The 18,954-nt window shown below is 44.9% G+C and overlaps 1 protein-coding gene across 1 annotated transcript in view; it reads right to left on the bottom strand.

The window, feature by feature from the left end:
- The window catches only part of RESF1 (retroelement silencing factor 1), a 30,684-nt gene extending 12,938 nt beyond the window's left edge, over positions 1–17,746 (bottom strand). Inside the window, exon 1 of the mRNA XM_050895405.1 lies at positions 17,380–17,746. The gene's annotated coding sequence lies outside the window, so the exon portion shown is untranslated. The remainder of the gene's footprint in view (positions 1–17,379) is intronic.
- Between the last annotated feature and the right edge of the window lie 1,208 nt (positions 17,747–18,954).

Raw genomic sequence — 18,954 nt, 5'->3', positions numbered from 1 at the left:
AGTGTGCATTCTGTGTGTGTGTGCATGCCTAAGACTAGTTTATCGGGAGAGCACCTGCCCAAAATTGATCAAATCAAAAGGGAAGATAGTCATCAACCACCAACTAATGGTGTTGAAAAGGAATACAATCATCACCTGGATTAAACGGTAACTGGAGAAGTTCAAAGACAATTTTGAAACAAAAAAAAGATTCAACAGAAGTATAAAAGAAGCGTGACATTTTTAACAAGAGGAAAACACCTTGAAGTGGAAACAGCAGTAGTCAAGACCTGTGTGACACTGCCCAAAGTCACCCTGCCAACATCACAACCTCTACCTGTGCCAGACAGAGCATCCTCTCCATCAAATGCTGCAAGCAGCCCAGCCTGCATCCAGCTAGAGGACCGACAGTGCAGGGTGCAACAAGTAGGGACCCACACCTCAGCTGTGTGCATGCAAACTCATGGGATGCCTTCTTACCAGCATGGGAATCAGCAGGTTATAGGGAACAGTAAATGCTCAGATAAAGCTGGAGCAACCCCACCTCCCACAGAAGGTGTGTGCAAGAAGAGGGCTTCTGCTTGTAACCCACAAATCAGGGTTACAAGGTGGAGAGAGAGGGATGCATGTCACAGAAAGAGAGAGATTAGAACTTTCTGAGATAAAAGGGTGTTTAGAAACAGTGGGCGCTTCCAGAAACTGTAGATGCTTAAGATTTTTAAAGTGTTGCATTTTGTGGTTTATTTGTTATATTACCAATTTTCCTTCTGAAGATTTAGTTGAGTGATTGCCAGATAATTACATGTTCTTAATAAACTGCTTCAATCTTGAATAAACTACATGAACAGAATAGTTCTCTACTACAGTTTACCATAACCGTACGTTACTGTATTTGTGCAATTTTTTTATTGCAATTGTACACTGTAGTGCTTGGGCTAGTAAAAAAAAAAATCACTGTAATGTTTGCATAGTCATGGTCTCTATCCTCCGCTAGGTAACACTGCTATACATTTGCTCCTGCTAACAGACTGACCTTAAGCATGATTAGTGGAAGGAAGCAAACAATATTCACATGAAGATTAGTGACATCAGTAACCCAAAAGTACCATGAGGAAGTAACCAGCAACAGGAGATGAAAGGAATGATGACAAATGAGGAGTATTTGATCGGGTGACCCATGTAACACTGGGACCAGGAGACTAGTAATATAAATTCAGCACATCAAACCCAACTCTGTGGAAAATCCTTTGATCACTCTGGAGAAACGGCCACCAGGTCCACTGATAAGGAGGAAGCTAGCATTGTACCCTGATTTGAACTGTGGTCAGCAAAACCTCATATTCACCAGTGTAACAGCCAACATAGGGCTGGCCTCCCTCCAGTTACCTATCAGGACAGGTCCATGGGATCTCGACTCCTCTGGTGTAACTGTAGCAGGGCTTGTGGCAGGTTGACCTCAACCAGCAGCCAAGCACCCATGCAGCCACTCGCTCACCCCCAAGCAGGACAGGGGAGAAAACTGGAAGAACAAAAAGTGAGAAAACTCAAAGGTTGAGATAAAGAGAGTTTAACAGGTAAAGGAAAGGGGAGGCAGGGGGTGGAAACAAGAAACACAAAGGAAATCACCCACCACCGCCCACAAGCAGACTGATACCCAGCTAGTCTCTGAGCAACAGCCACCTTGGAAGCCAAACCTCCCTTCTTCATCCACCTATTTTTATTGGTGAGCATGAGGTTATACTGTATGGAATATTCCCTTTTGCCAACCTGGGTCACCTGTCCTGGATGTGTCCCCTCCCAGCCTCTTGCCTACTCTCACCCCACTTGCTGGGGGGGGCAGAGCAGGAAACAGAGGAGGCCTTGATGCTGTGCAAGCACTGCTCAGCAATCACCAAAACACTGGTGAGTTACCAATACTGTTTTAGCCACAGATCCAAAACCCAGCTGCTGTGAAGAAAATTAACTCCATCACAGCCACACCCAGTACAGGGCTGCAAACAGCATTGAGCTGTAAAGCACATGGCTGATATGCTTTATTTAGAACTACTGTTTATTAGTTTTAGATAACAGATACTTGAATTAAGGGCTCACCTTTTTCCCTGGCATAACCACCTCCATGCTAATCAATCGACTGTCCCAGCACACCGTGATGAAATTCAGCGTGCTGAAGGCATTAAAGGTATCGACCGCTACAAATTGATCCTTGTGCTGCAGCACCATGGCTGCCCTGGGACAAGCCGATAGAGAATGCAGACAGCACTGAGACTGTCCTACAACAATTTCCCCACACCACACAAGTATAAATAAATTAATCAGGGACAGAAATACTCAGGAAGTAGTGCATGGCATAGAAAGCAATGTGAATAAAAGTAGTTCATCCGCCTCAAGTTTGCAAGATGATGATTTAAATGTAAGGGTTAACTAAAAATACTACTTATTTCCATTTAGGTATTGAGCCTTGTCTGTTTGGCTAAGTACAGACTGACCTAAGCTTGCTCTGTGTTTTTAGCTGGCCAAATAGGATCTGGCTTGAGCCTGGAGGTAACTGCACATGGCATCACATTCAAGCCAATATGCTTTGCTGATAACGGTGTTATGCATTTCACCTACATGTGGGAATTTAAGTTAAAACTGTGTTTTGAGCTCCCACTTTTTTTTCTTAAATCAATCTGGACATAAAAGTTTATTTATACATACATATAAAAAACTAGGAACATAAACTAAGAATAAGCATCTTCAACTTAACTGAGAGTATCTTCAACTTAACTTTTCTGAGTTTACTCATGTAAACTGTTAACCTGAACACCCAGTACAATGGCATTAAAAAGCAGTCTCCCTCTAGGCACTACTCCTACATGTAGGGCTTGTGCATGTGACTAAGAGCTACACGTACACTCAGAGTGCAAAAATGAAACTGGTGTGGGGAAATTAGTTCAAATGGTGCTGTCGCTGTCAGACCCTCTGCTGCTATCTACCCCTTGAAGGAATGAGGTTCCAAGGCACAAAGTGAGATTTATTGGGATATGGCACTCATTAAGTAGGTAACAATTACACCACTCTGCAAGCAAGGACTACTCTGCTTCTATTCCAAATTCCTTATAATCTACCTAATAGGTATCACTGAATTCCCAGGAAAGCATCCTCACCCAGCGTCCCAAGTAAAGGGAGATCAAGGCGCAGGCCAGCCATTCCTCAGGAGTGCCCCAATCAGGGCTCCTAGGGAGCAGTTTATACATCACCCTCCTCAGCGCTTTCTGCTGTCACCACCTAGCAGTGTCATCTCACTGTTGCCGGGCAAGCCCAGGGCCCTACTTGGTCTGGATGTCTCCTCACAGGTGCCTACACATTTGGGATCTCCAAGGTCCTGGGTAGCAAGCACACAGGCTTAAGGTCCAAATTCCCAGTGAGACACAAATCATGATAGTCAAATTCAGGGTCTTATTTGACAGAAAATAAAATACAGGAACATGAACGTACAAGCATACACAGTTTGCTACAGGGCTCCTTCAAAATCGTTACTGGTAAAACAGGATTTCTACTACGAACAAAGCAGCATCTCTTTAGTCAGTCCTTTGTCAATTTAGCAACTCTCTATTCTGTCAAATAGGGGCTGCATCCTCGGGAATTCCTCTGACAAAGGGTCCCCCAGAACCTGGGAGATTATCCAATTCCACTCTCAAGAAACTTACAGCAAAGGACAAGTGACTAAAGACTGAAGTCTCCGAGTGTTAGGAAGAGAGAAAGAAAGGGAGCGAGAATGAGAACGAGCCAGCTTCACGTTCTCATATGAGTTAAGTGAGCAGAATTTATACCTGTCCTTAAGTTGGTGGTGAGTGGAGTCAAGCTCCCTGGGGGGGCATTTGCACACGCCTGCTCTGCTGCCACCCTTCTTTTCTTCCACTTCTGTCTCTCACTCGCTCTTCTGCTCTGTGGAGACCCCATATTTATGGGAGAAACTTACACTCATTCTTATGAAGCCTCTTCAGGTTTACATGCGTTAACAGAAAGGGGCTCTTCACTTGGAAGCGGTGTTTGGGGCAGCACCAGCAGAGAATCGGGGTTGCTGTCAGTCCCGGGCCGAGTTGGGCACTGGGAGATGGCTGCTTCTCCTCGGAACAAAAGGGAGACACCAGAGAGCCATTACCTTGGAAAGGCCACTCAGGACAGGGCCATCAGCAGCTAACAACTCTTTCAGCAACGAACAGCTTTTCCTAGCTCACTCCAGGCACTTGTCCCCGAAGGAGACTGTGGTACCGTGCCTGGAAGGGGAACTGCACCATGATGCATCCCCAGCCCACATCCATCACAGCTGCTGGGATCCCTGAGCTGCCAGCAAAGAGGGTCCAATTGATCCAGAAGCACTTGAGCCTGACTGCCCACCCAGCCCATTTACTTTTCTTTATTGCCAAAGACTCCTGCCCACTCACCCTCAGGCACGGCTGGGCAACCCCTCCCGTTTCACCCTTGCTGCTTCGGATCTGACTTCAGGACTGTGAGCCAGTGCATCGCCCGGGAGCAAGCTGGAGCTCTGCACAAAATCTCACAAAATATACAAGGCTAGCAACATCTGCAATGCACTTAGTTGCATCACTTTCATATCTTCCCACGAGAACTCTGTAGCACAACCAGAAGAGACATCAGTTCTCTGGGGCAACATCCAGCTTTAGCCCTACAAACTCTCCTTCCATTCCCCTGTTTTTTCAGTTTCAGTCATTTGAGTTTTTACAATTCCTGAAAAGAACACAGTATTTCCATTTCAAAGAGAAACTATAGACAAAGAGACTTCATGACCAAACTCGTCTCTGCAGCTGACACCCTTGGGGGGGGTGTGGCACAGACATCAGTCCTGGCATCACACAGCCAGGACACGATGACCACGCTTTCCCCCACTGAGTCACATAGGGAAGGGGTGGAAGTGAGGGGTTAGTATTGTATTACATGGCATTTCTGAGCACACAAAGGAAAGAAACGGCACAGAGGGGAGCAGAGGTGGGATGCGATGTCTGGTCAGCAAGTCCAGATAGCACTTTCGTGACGCAACTAAAAGCGGGACAGTCCGACCAGAAAATTTTTAATTCCCCTTGGCTCGTCAAGTCGCTCATCTGAAGAATCCCTGACCTGATTCCTGCTGGCCTGCTTGATAACGATGCTCATGCAAGTCTTTGCAGACCCCAATATTAAGTTTTGGATTAAGTTGGATTTACTGAATTAAGTTTAGCCCAGTATTAGTGAATTAGTGGATTTACTGTCATTTTTGACCCAGATAAGTGTACTACTGATTGATATTTGTTACTGTACTGTTATTTTGAGATAAACTGTTTAACCCGAAAGCTGTTGGTCTACTGTCTGTTACCATATCCTGAATCTAACCCAACCAGGCTGCCTCAAGCCTCTCCACTCATGTCAACAGATGGATGAAGTACACAGCATCATGACCGGCCCCCGCCTTGCAGCAGGTGCCTAAACTGACTGTTTTGGGGCACCAGATGCTCTTACGGAGGGAACGACTTGTTACCTTCTTTGATTAGAGAGAGTCAGAAAGACAAAAGCATGAAGGGAAAGTTACCCTGCCTATTTCTCTTAGCTCATGGTCTTAGAAATGCTTGGAAATGAGCACCATTCGAATGCAGCTGAAGCCCAAGTTGTCTCCCTACAGAAAGGAGTATCTCAAGCCCAGCAGGACACTTGGGCTGGGATAGATAAGACTCTTGCCACTGCCTGTGTTAGAAGCCTTCAGGTGACTGTGGAGAAACGAGGGCCACATGGTCCCTGTGGTGGCAGTGCCTGCCCAGGAAAAACTTGACAGGCGGCTGGAAGCTGCCTGAAAGGAAGTTTCTGAAACAAAAATACATAAAGCTTTATATATTGATCAAGACAACTGGGAGAGAAATATTTGGTCCAATTTGACTTCAGACAATTATACATCAAATTTCTCCCTTCTTGAAGCCTGACCGGACTTACGAATCAGACCAACTATTAAAACTGAGTATGATGCTAATGGAGGCATCACAACCGTGTCTTTATGTGCTCTTTCACAGGCACAGACCCAGCCAAATCAAGCGAGCGCTCTCACAAATCTGTTACTGTGAGTTATTCAACCTGTCTTGCAAATATGTCACATGATGGAGGGATACTATCTGAATTTCAGAATCAGAAGCCTGGACCCTCCTTTAGGGTCTGGAATCCAACTACAAACTCCAGCAGAAAATACAGACTGTATCTTTCGGGCATCACTAGCATATGCTCAAAGATAAAGACCCCAAGATGACCAAGGGCCCCTGACTATTCCCTGGGCCAGTCCCACAGATTTGGGATTAAGTACAGGTTGGCTTGTTATCAATCACTCTTTAGACATAGCCCCTGTGCCAGATGAAGCCCTATCAGGCTGTCATCCCTCTGAGGCCCAGCAGCACCCACCAGTCAAAAAGGGTCCTGGTCCACTCAGAGCCCATTAACATCAAGGCACTAGGCTTACAGGCACAGTGCCCAGTGCCACATGGTCCCAACTATTAGTAAAGTTAGTTTCTGCTATGCTCATTCTGTCATCCTCCCTCCTCTGTGAAGATGCAGCTAGAGTTACCACCAAATGCCGTTGTGTCCAGTTAGTTAAAAATCCCCCTAAGCCTGTGCAAAGGGGCCCTGACCCAAAGTGTCTTGAAGTGTGGAAAGTCTGTTTGGCCCCAGGCATTCCCAAACAGGCAGCCCACAGAGTCCCAACACCCGTTTTACTTGCTTTTGCCAACAACCCCCCATGCCGCATCTTTTTCCCACGAGAGCCTTAGCAAGGGCCCTACTGCCCCTCCCACCACTTCATCAGCTGCAAACTGAAAAACCCCCAGCCCTTGGTTACCCAAACTTATCAGACATACAATTAGCACCCCAGGAGAGCCAGTCAGAACCTGCTGATCCCTCTCAGGTGGCATGGAGGGTGCAGCTTATAGGGACTTCCCATCCAGAGGTAGATGCCACCATCAATGATACCATCATTTGTGTGTCCTCGTGGGCACTCAAAATTCTGCCTTCAGTTGATCACACTGGAGGGGACCACTTCCCTCACCCTCTGCAGTAGTCCAGGGGTTCACAGGAGCCCCTTCAGCCCTTCCCACAGTCAGTCAAGTGCAACTTCCCTAACAGACAGATGGCCCGAGGATCTGCAGTTTTTGGGAGGTTCTAGCCTCCCTTGTGGAGTAACTCAAACGCAATTCTGGTCAGGTCTGAACAGCAGCAGTTTATTACTGGAGCTACAGGGGACAACACAGAGCAGCAGAGTGATGGCCTCTGCTAATACAAACTCTGCCCAGCTGAGGCAGTGACAGAGTTTATATACCTCTGGGTTACACGACTTGTTTTTCACAGAACTACAGCTACATGTCAGATAAGCAGGATGTAGTAAGTTACCAAAGAATGGTGACATACGGATTACTTCAGATAAGCTCCAGACAGTACATCCTTTTACAAGTATTTCACTTCAATAATTGGGTCACTCTTACTCAGTAAGGCCATTAGGTAACGCTACAGATATTTCTAACTAGAGAGGCCTGCAAAGGCCTACAAGGCATTAGCTATTTTACTTCCACATATGGAACTACTCAGAGACCAACCAGACCTTTCATAATGCTCAAGGGAAGGTACATTCTTCCGGTACTTCTGAACCAACCCCCGCCCTAGTTCAGGTACTCCGAGAAGCACCTTCCCTACCTCCAGTGATCCATGCTGTTAACACCTTGTGAACCTGCAAGCCCCAAAACTCATCATGTCCCTTCTCACAGAACTGGAAAAATAGGCAGTATTCACTTGCACCCACTCCCCTTTTAACAGCCCCATCCAGCCAGCGGACAAACCCAATGGGTTTTGGCATCTGACCAATGACTACCAAGGCATAAATTCTGCCTCCTCTCTGCCTCACACTGCAGTCTCAATAGCTGCCAAAGTAAACAATGCCATTTACCTTTCCTCTTACCTATGCATAGCAGGTTTAGACATTAACGACATGTTCTTCCAGTGTCCCACCCACTTGGATGACCAAGCTCACTTTGCTTATACTTGGAATGGCATTCATTATACCTTTAGTCATTTACCTCAAGGGTATTGCTATAGTCCTACCACTGCTCATGGTATCTTAGCATCAACATTAGCTGAAATTTCTCCCAGTCCTGATGTCTCTCACCACCAGTATATTGACGACATTTTCCTAGCAGACATAGATGGGAATCTGTTGCACAAAATATGATCCTCAATTTCAGCCCTCAAAGAACACCAGGAACTTTATATTCCTCCTGGTAAATGCCAGGGTCCTACACAGAATGTAAGGTGTTGGGGTTCTTTTTAAAGGAGTCTTCTTGTATGCCAGTACCAAAGGTATTCCTGAAAGTGTCTTGCAATCTGTTTTCTTTACTCAATCTACTCCCTCCTCCAAATACAAACATCAGAGTCTCCTAGGCTCTTTAAACTTTTGTCATGACAAGACCCGGTTTTTAGTCAGCTAGGCCATCCTCTCTATTCCTTGCTGTGCACACATTCCACCTGGGACTGGAACATGAGTCACCAACAGGCCCTAACCCTTCTCCTAAAAGTATTCAACAGTATTGGTATTTGGGACCCCTCACTCCTACTGGTGGACTAGAACGCAGGGTCAAGCACAGTGAACACGGCTTGGTGCTGACTGTTCCAGGAAACAGGTCCCAAGGACTCTACCCCTAAACCAATCCCTTTTGGCAGCAAGGGGTGGAAAGATGCGCAAACCTCGGATGGGGAATGGGAGCACGCTTTACATGCCACCTTCCTTGCCCTTTCTGGTATTGACAAACTCCTTGTCGATCACCTCTTTACACTGAAGAGTTTTACAACCTATTCTTCGCAATGTCCTTCACACATTCCTTTCCCTGAAGGACATGCACGACCCATTACCATTCAATGTTGGGTTCTTCGTATCTCTGCCATCAGAATCCAACCTTTAGGCCCCAACCATACAATTTTCACCTCCCTCTCCTCCAGCTACAGATGATCGCTCAGACTCACCTATTACAGAAGCCTATCCTTTCAATGTCCCACAGAAGGATGTCTGGTTTACAGAAGCCTCCACAATCCTTCACCATAATGCCTGGTTTGGGCATGCCACTGCTGTTCATACTGCAGATGACCAAGCTGTCACACCTGATTGCCATGATAGTGCCCAGATGGCTGAACTCCTGGCCCTTTGCTTAGTCATTCACTCCTCTGACGACCAGGTCTACATCGACTCCTGGGCTGTTTTTGCTGGGTGCACCCACTGGCCTCCCTCTTGGAAAGCACACTCCTTCTGCACCCACACCAGGGAAATTTGGGGCTGACTTCCTTGTGAAGAAATACAAGACTATGCTCCCTCATATGCTTTGGCTGTCAGCCATGTTGATTCCCATTCTGCTTGTCCCATGGCCAAGGCCATAAGGAATGCCCAAGCAGATGTCACTGCTGTGATCAGAGGGGTGGCAGTGGTGGCAAACACTGACACCTATGATAAAGCCAACTACAGTCCAATAGTAGCAGATGAAATTGAGGAAGCTTTAACCCAAGCCTCCAACCTGGACCATAGAACCACCGTGGCAGCTCTCTGGTTGCACAAGTGTTGGGGTCATCCTGCTGCTAAAGCTTTAGTCAGGGTTGCAGCACGCTATGAAATACATCTTGCTTCAGACATGGCACAAAGTGTCACACAGGCCTGTGACACAGGCCCAAGTGGGGAAGAACTGCTCTCTTTCAGCAGTTAGCCACCCACAGCCAGCCCTATGGAAATACTAGCAGACATTATACTGGTCCAACAGTGCACCACGTGCCTGCACCAACCCTTTTGTGGCATGTCCCTTATACCTTCTCACCCTGTTGACATTGTGTGCCTTTAGGTTAAGGCTTTAATCACTGGAAGTTTAATACTATTCTCTTGTCTGAGTCCCACTGGTACTTCCCTTCCTGAGCTCACCGCAGCCAGCCCTCCAACTATTCTTCCTAACTCACCCTCAACTCCATCCTCCATTGTTACCAAAGTATAGATTAGAATCGTAGGTTTGGGTCATAAGGGACCTTAAAGATCATCTAGTTCCGACTCCCCTGCCATGGGCAGGGACACCTTCCACTAGACCAGGTTGCTCAAAGCCCCATCCAACCTGGCCTTGAACACTTCCAGGGAGAGAGCATCCACAGCTTCTTGGGGCAGCCTGTTCCAGTGTCTCACCACCCTCACAGTAAAGGATTTCTTCCTTACATCTAATCTACATCTACCCTCTTTCAGTTTAAAACCATTACCCCTCATCCTATCACTACATGCCCTTGCAAAAAGTCCCTCCCCATCTTTCCTGTAGGTCCCCTTTAAGTACTGGAAGGCTGCTGTAAGGTCTCCCTGGAGCCTTCTCTTCTCCAGGCTGAACAACCCCAACTCTCTCAGCCTGTCCTCACTGGGGAGGTGTTCCACCCCCCGATCATCTTCGTGGCCCTCCTCTGGACAAACAGGTCCTTACATGATTTGGAAAAAATCATATGCAACAGCTACTTTTGGATCCGAACTGGTCCTTAAAACAGGCACAGTTAACACTGCTAACCAATGTATCTAGACTGAACTCAGTATGCCCCCCCCTTCTTGTCTACCACTTAGGAAGGATAGCTAGCCTGGCTCCACAGCTGTACCCTACCTCAGTAGAACATACACACACATAGAGACCTTACAGGCTATTTGGAGTGCTCAACGGTATGGATGCAGAAGCCTCAGCCAATAAGCTAGACACAATGACTACCTCACTGCAAAATCTTCACTTTCCCTTACAGTTATCATTACTTAAGTTGGGACTAGGACAGTGGTTGACACACACTCTACCTTTATGGGAATGTCCAAAACGCAGTAATTGCACGTTATTACTAAACCTTTTGGGGTAATCCAAGCAAATGTTTCCTCAGCTCTGAGCTGCCTTCAAGCCCAACCAAAGGTGCAAACTGCATTAGCTGGAATCTTCAGAGAAGGTGACAGCAGAATCCCACCTGCTAAAACTCATAAAAGTTGTCCAGAATGATGCCACTGACACCAAACGACACCTGCAAGCCTGGCAGCTCTTGGTAAGCTTTACATATAATGCAAACACAGACTTAGCTTTTACCTATGTATTGACTATAGGAGATGCTACTCCTGAACAAATCTACCCTATCATATATCTGGCTTTACACCAAAACGGATCTGTGATCCATCCCATGGATTGACAACAGGCCTGGCAGAGAAATAAAGGAAGAAAATAGGTAGACATTGAAGCTTGCATCCCTGATCTAGGATGGGGCTCATGTGTGAAGGGAATTCCCCTGGGGGAGTCTGACATTTCTCAGTATGCTCCAACAAACAAGCTGAGACAGTACTCATCTATGTCGGCAACAGCTGTGTATGTTTATGATCTTGAATGGTCACCAACAGCAACTCGAGCTTTGAATTTGATGTTACATAGTTGCAGTTTTGTTAGTTTTGACTTCATTGTGTTTATTGCTTATAATCATTCTGTATATCAAAGCTGGGCAAATAATGAAACAAATTACATTAATCCAACATGTAAAACATATGCAATCAACTGATTCTGTATGTGCAATGGTATATAATTAGCATTAATTGTAACGCTTAAGCTAAGCAACGCATCAAATAACTGTACCCTTACCACCAATCTGCAATACGCTGCATATTTATGACACAGAGGCAAGAGGTAACTGTACTACCACTGAGTCAATAAAGTGGATTGACTGTAGTCACAGGGTGGAGTATGACAGATGCACTCGACTCTTTGACCAAACTAGTGATAGTTTGGTTCAGGCTCCCAAGGAAGTAAAGGTCTAGGCCATGACCAGGTCAAGAACTTCTCTAGTTCCAACCTGTTCTTTGAAAACCCACACAGGAACAGGGTGACACGGTGAGCTTTGATGCATGTGAGCTGGGAAACGGGAACACCAGTCATGCGATTAACACATGAATAGCAGGTGGTTCTTTCCAGACTAATTTGTCAAGGAACAAATGAAGTTGTGGGTACAAGGAGTCTCATGCTTACCTTGTCCATCGCACATAATTTGACTACGAGCCAACCACTTTATTCCATAAATATGACAGCCTGAGTGAGACTTTTTTTGAGCTCTCCCCGCTAAGCAGCTGGCTGCACGGTGGTGATCTCCCCTTGAGTTGGGATGCCTCTCAGTTACTCCTCGAGGCTGAGAGACCCCTTACCAACTGCAGGTCTTTTGTGACTGATACCGCACATAACCTTGTATCATACGACATTAAGATCTTGTATCTGTATTTTTGAATTATTATTACATCTTCTGTACAGTAAGTAATAGATTGAACCTTGCCCTTGGACCTTCTTAAGCCTCACTTTTACAACATCTTACTTCCATAAAACCACTTTTGCTGTTACCTTTGGTGGTGGTTCTTTAAGTGGTCTAAATCTTCCCTGCAACAAGCGTAACTGTGGCACTCACAACAGTTATAAAATAGTCTTATTCATTATTAAAAGCTTCCTTTAATTGGACCAAAACTCTAAACACCAAACATAAGTATTTCAACGCCAGCCACTCTGATCTCGGTTGTTTCCCACCTCTCTGTGACATGGAGTTCAGCAAACATAAGCTTCCAAGAACTGAAAGGACAAAAGTTCAGCTGCAGGCCAGCACAACTTTGCTCCCCCATTTCTGCTTCTGGACTTCTAGCAGCCAGTCTCAGTTAACCAGAAGCATTTAAAATGAATTCAGTATGTTTGACATACGGTATCATAGAAAGATTAGAGCAGCTTGGCAGACCTGCACCTGTGATACAAGACAGCCTGAATCAACCAAACATGTGCCCAAAGGAAAGAGAACATACACACCAAGAATTCTCATTTTCCTCTGTTTATAACTGTATTTTAGACGTCACAGCAGCATGAGCACACAGGGGTTTTCTTGCCACAAGGATTCTTAGCAGTTACGTAGGAGATAATTCGTTAGAAATTACCTATATCTCAGATTGACAGTCAATCACAAGGTAGTTACAGTAACTTTAAGCATATGAAGACTAGTCACTTCTCTCTGCAGATTCCCATTCCACCATTTCCAACAGTGTATTTCTCACTTTCACCTGTTGGCTTTGCTGTCCTAATGCCATCTGCTGCTACAGATGAGTGTTACAAAAACGGTTATTGGATGGGCGCATTTTAGTTTTATGCCCATGAACTTCATGTTGAATCAGGCTCTTCCTCCCAGCCTTCCTTTGCGTTCTTAGCATTGTCTCCTCCAACCACCAGGACTTTTAATGTGACTTTATTCAGTATTATCCAACAATATTTCCGAGTCAGTTTGTTAGTGGGTTTTTTTGTTTATTTGGGGATTATTTTTTTTTTAAGTGAACGCACTTCATTCTCAAAGTCCTCAGGGCCCAAATCTAGCACAGCAGGAAGAGCGCTCAGAACAAACAGGACATTTTCAGAACAGAAGAAGAAACAGGACAGAGATTTTTCAGTTCAAGCAACAGCCATTAAAACAAAACCCATCAAAATGATCCTCTTCAAATTATCTCATTAGCATAGCCCCAGTGCTTGTTGAGGGATGCGGTAAGTGACCACCTCCAGCAGCTCTGTGGCTTGGTGGTTCCTCCTGCCCTGAGGCTGGAGCCCACCCAGGTGCCTCCGTTGCAGGGCCATGGACACAGCTGCTGCTGCTTTCTTGTTTGCAGGTTCAACCAGTAGCGAGGCTGAAAGTATAGACAGACAAGTCCCTTTCCTCCTCTTTGGCTGGTCAGGATTGAATGTCTCAAAACCCACACGCCCCCACTCTCTACAGTCACAAGCACACAGACATTCACAGATCCCTCAAGTACTGGTACAGCCCCTCTGCCCATCCAGTACCCCTGCATGGATCCCAGGCCCTCTTACCCACTTCAAAGGATCTCCTACTTGCTGGCTGGTCCAGCTTGATGCTCACTAGCAAACAGATGCACACACTCATACACTTATTTCATAAGCACTCCATGCTCACAGATCCCCCTAAATACCAGCACGCACCCTCTGCCCATCCGATACCCCTACCTGGACCCAGGGCCTCCTACCCACCAGCTAGTCTGCCTTGAAGTCTGCTAGGAAATTATACAGGCAAACCCCACACACCCAATTTGGGGAAGATATGCCCCACACACCCTCACCAGTAGCCAGCATTGGGCACACAGGCTGGGACTCACAGTCCCTCTCCAGCCACCAGCGCCAAGCCCCTCACTCCACTCACCCTGGTGAGGCCCCCACTCACTCCAATTGCTGGCACCACACCCCAGTCTGACCCCAGTTGCTGGCACCAAATCCACTCACATCTGTCCCCCCAGTAGCTGGCGCTCCAGACAGACAGTCTGTGGGACCTGTGGAGACACTCCTGAGAGCTATGGTCCTTCCAACTACTGACACAAACACCCTCTCGCTCCAGTTGCTGGCACCATGGCCCAGGGGTGCCTACACCTCCAGTCTGACTCCACTTGCTGGCCCAGTTATCAACTCACACTAGTCTCCTCAGTAGCTGGCACCTAGTCCTTGCAGCACTCACACACAAGGGATAGAGAGTGAGACTATGCAGACAGATAGTTAGGAAAGGAGTTAAGAAGATAGGGCTGGCTGCAGGGATCAGGCATAGGGCTCAGTCAGACAGACCTTCTGACCAGCCACAGTTTACATACAACTGACCCTTTTTACACCTTCTTCTATCTGTTCCCCCTCTGCATAGTTCCACCATCCTCTTCCTCCCACCCACACCTGGGACTCATAGGTTTGCACTCTCACCAGTTTAAAAGTCAAGGTTTGCCTACAGTTTCTCAATGGCCCATCAATTAGCAAGACTGATGAGGTTTGTTTCTTCTGTTTCCTTCACATTTGGCTGTCAAGTTTGTCTCTCAAGTTTTCTTTATTGCTTCCCTCTTTTCCCTATAATCCCATTTGACAAGGTCCATGATCAGATAACTTTGCTGAAATAAACACTCTCACATCCCACACACTCCCATCAATTAGCGTAGCTGAGAAGGTTTGCTTCTTGTTATTATCCCCAGTATTGTTTGTCTGTCAGGTTTGTGTCTCTGAACATTTGGTTTATTCCTTCCCCCTTATTATCTCCTTTTGCACTGAAAAGGTCCTCGATCAGATAACCTTAATGAAGCAGATGCTCTCACCTTCCACATACCCTTGCACTCACCACATTCCCCCATTTTATTGCTGGAAACTGTGTCCTTGAAATGGTGCTCTTTCACTGCCAACGCAGGTCATTCTTTTAACTCTTGGTCTGCTATTTCTTCTGCTGCTTTCTCACACATTTCCATTGATATATCAGTCATGGCAATTTTAATATTTATGTTACAAATCTGAAATTATGTTTCAATAGGGATATTTGAGGCAGGACTACAGCTGCAGATTTCTACTTATCACACTTCATGGAAACAACAGTGAAACACAGAGAAACCATGAAATGCGCTTCAGTCTCTGAATGTGCCTTAAAACTTGGAGGGAAATTCAAAATTCTGCAGTGGAGAAATTACAATTATATAATTCAATTTTAAAACTCACCCAGAGATAGTACAAAAATCAAAAAACAAGGAAAAAGCACTCCATGGCACTTGGCAATGGACCTGATCCACAGTCCTACAGCTATAGGATTGCACCCAGCAACACTGCTGCAAGAGTCATGGGAATTGTGGTCACAGCCAGAAGGGCAGCAGGAAAGAAACCGTTCCTCTCACCAGGAATGAGGTAATATAGATAAACACCATGCCACATATCAACAATCAGAAGTGTTAGATACAGAAAAATCAGAGTTTGTCATAAGCAGCATCAAAACTGAGCTCAAAGAGATAAAAGTGAATTTTCTGCAAGCACCACAGACACCAGGCATTTGGAAGAGCCATGCTTCACAAGGAGTTTTAAAATTCTAGTTCTCCACGATACCAAGCAACATATCAACATCAGCAAGAGAGATGTCACTGTTCAGAACAAAACGAAATCTTCAAGATTGTATTTGATTGCTTGATGGTATCAACCAAGCATTTATTGCTTATGCTCCTCAGGGCAAAAATTATGTTCACTTTTGACTAACAGCCATAAGCATGAGAAAGTAATTTTTAACACAAAATCAGAAGATTTGCAGGGAAAAGGCATTAGTAACAGGGATCGGATTCATCACACAAATTAACATCTCCGAATATTCTATTCAGAAATGTACAGATGAAAACTTTCCTAATACTATCATCAGACTCCTTTATGTGGGAATGTCCTTGCCTCTGTAGTATAGTTCATGTACATAATTGAAATATATACCTATAAGTATACATCTATAGCTCATGCTTTTCTAGTTGTATTACTATGATGGAAGAGGTCAGCTAACAATAAAGCGGAGTCCAAAGTTGCTTTTTCTTGGATGGAATGACATTTTTTAGAAAATACCTACACCCCTATGCTACAGCTGCAGATTTCTACTTACCACCACACTTCATGGAAACAACTGTGAAAGGCAGAGAAACCATGACATATGCCTCAATCTCTGAAGAATTTCCAAGTTCCCTCCAAGTTCTAAGGCACATAGAACTATCTTACATCTCCAGTAGCTGTAGATATCTCCTTTTAAAAGTATTGCTCTACAACCATTCAACACCTAATGACTACTAACAGGAGAAAAGTTTGCAGTCTATGTACAGAATACTGGCTGAAGTGCAAATTAAGAAGTTAATTGAACTTCAGTCATGGAGAATAATAGTAATCTTTCACAAACACATACTAGAAGAGCTCTTTGGCATATCTGCATTTTATGGAGACCATTTATACCAGCAATAAGGCATGTTACTAGCTTCAAGACCACAGGAATGTTTTTTAAAAAAAGTACATCTGTGATAATGCCTTTCTTCTCTGCTGATTTGTGCAGTTTCCTGTATACTGTAAGTTACATTAGCAATGCTTCCACTCATTAAATGATCTTCCTTGCAATTCCTCCAAGCGTAAAATCCTACAGCTTTTTTTGGTTTACATTTTCACTGCCCTTTGCAGTTTCAAAACTGTTGAGAACTTACAACTCTCATTGTTTATCAGAAACGAATAATAGTGAGAAAGATCCTAGTAGTGTCTAGCAATCAAATGTGCAAAAAAGCAAAAATCCACTTCCTGTCCACAATGGGAATGTACTAGAGTCCTTCGAAAAACTGTGGCTGTAACAGTACAAGTATAGCTTAGAAATACTTTGAGTGGCAAAGACAGGTTAAGAAGTTTACATTTTCCCCAACCCCATTTTCTTCCCCATTTCTACATCTTCAGTTGCACCGATGCTGCTACTTGTGGTGCTTCAGGATGAACCAGACTACAGATAATAAAACAGCTTCCATATTTCCAATTTTTAAAAAAAAAAAGTAAGATCACTTACTTCAGCAATCTTGTTAGTGTGTCCCTTCAGACAGATCTGTAGCATCCACTGGAAGAGCAAAAGCTCCTTACTGGTCTTTGCTCCTAGAAGGGACAATAGTCATCAAGCTGCAAGTGCTACTTTCACCAAAGTAGCAATGACCTGTACCAACAACATCAATGGACAGTCTCCTATGTCCCTGATTACTAATAATACAGCAGAAGATCTCCTGGCAGGTTTTGAAGTCCAATTTGCTGCAAAGCAACAGCTTCCTTTTATTAGTGCCCAGTATCAGTTCATGAAGGCAAAGAATAGCAATCATCTAACGCTAACAACCGTAATGTGTGTTTTCACCATTTTTCCTTGTCTTTTTTTTTTTCTTTCCTCTTCTTAAGAGTCACCAGCAGGCTCTACAGTTTCTCACAAGCCCTCATAGTGAGGCTTAGCAAAGCATGAGCTGCTCTAGGAAATAAGATAGCTGAATGGCACCTTCTTGGCCTTCTGCTCCCTTTACTCTTTCTTTGCTGTCTTCAGCCCTCCCTCCTGACTCCTTTTAAATTAGTGGGTGGGGAGTATTGATCACCCTCCTGTGCCCACTTGTTGATTATTAGTCTTCAACAAAGACAAGAAAGGCTCAACATCAAACTAACAGGTTAATTATTGCATTGATTAGGACCAGGAGAGACCACAAACACCGTGACAAAGTCACACATCTCCAACCCACTGATGCATTGCTCATGGTGGCAGCAAATGAAACTGAGCAAGCTCAGCACATACAGGACTTAAGAAACGACTTCCCTTGTTTGCAACCCACAGCCAAAAGTCAATAGACCCAGGTGGTGGCTCAGAAGGTTGTAGTAAGCAGCTCAGCTGGTCCATTACGGGCAAAAGGCCTGGCAAGAAGGACTGCCTGAGGATCATACACCCTCACCTGGCCAAGTGCACCATCACACCTCTACTCCATCAGAGGTGACTAAGCAAACACAACAGGCCCCTTTTGATCATTTCTCCTCACCAAAAAAGGCAAGCAAAAGAGCTGGGAAACATTGTTTTGTGTAATTTTTAGAAACACATACAAAAATATTCTACTACCTGCAGAAAACACATAAGTCAATAACTTGCTGGCTTTTAAAGAGCCAGTGTTTGAAGGACAGCCTCCTGCAGATCAGAGTATTTTACTGATCTACAATTATTTTTGTTGAAGAGCGGTAGGAAGGGGGAGGAGAAAAAAAAAAGCATCTGTGCTTTAAGTAGAAAACAGAACCGAAATGACAAAATAAAAGTTCTTCTAAAAATTTGGCAAATCAATGAACTGGAGAAACAATTTTAACTATTATGAAGCAGGAAACCACAACACTCCATAACAGACTTGATATGAAGCATGCTGTAATGTTTTTTTCTGCCAAAACATCAGACAATATGCTATTTCCCGAAAAAAAAAAAATACTGTCTAAGCTTGAACTACAAAGAAGGCTTCATCCTTTAACTTCGAAGCGCCACCTGACTCACTGCAGTGAGCTACAAGACGACAGTGAACTAACGGTTCCTGATAAACACCTTCAGAACTACCTCAGCACATCGGCTAAGGCTTTGATT

The sequence above is a fragment of the Gymnogyps californianus genome, chromosome 1 (assembly GCF_018139145.2).
Source record: "Gymnogyps californianus isolate 813 chromosome 1, ASM1813914v2, whole genome shotgun sequence".
NCBI lineage: Eukaryota > Metazoa > Chordata > Aves > Accipitriformes > Cathartidae > Gymnogyps > Gymnogyps californianus.
The sequence above is the reverse complement of the archived record's forward strand: the minus strand, read 5'-3'. Positions and strand labels throughout refer to the sequence as shown.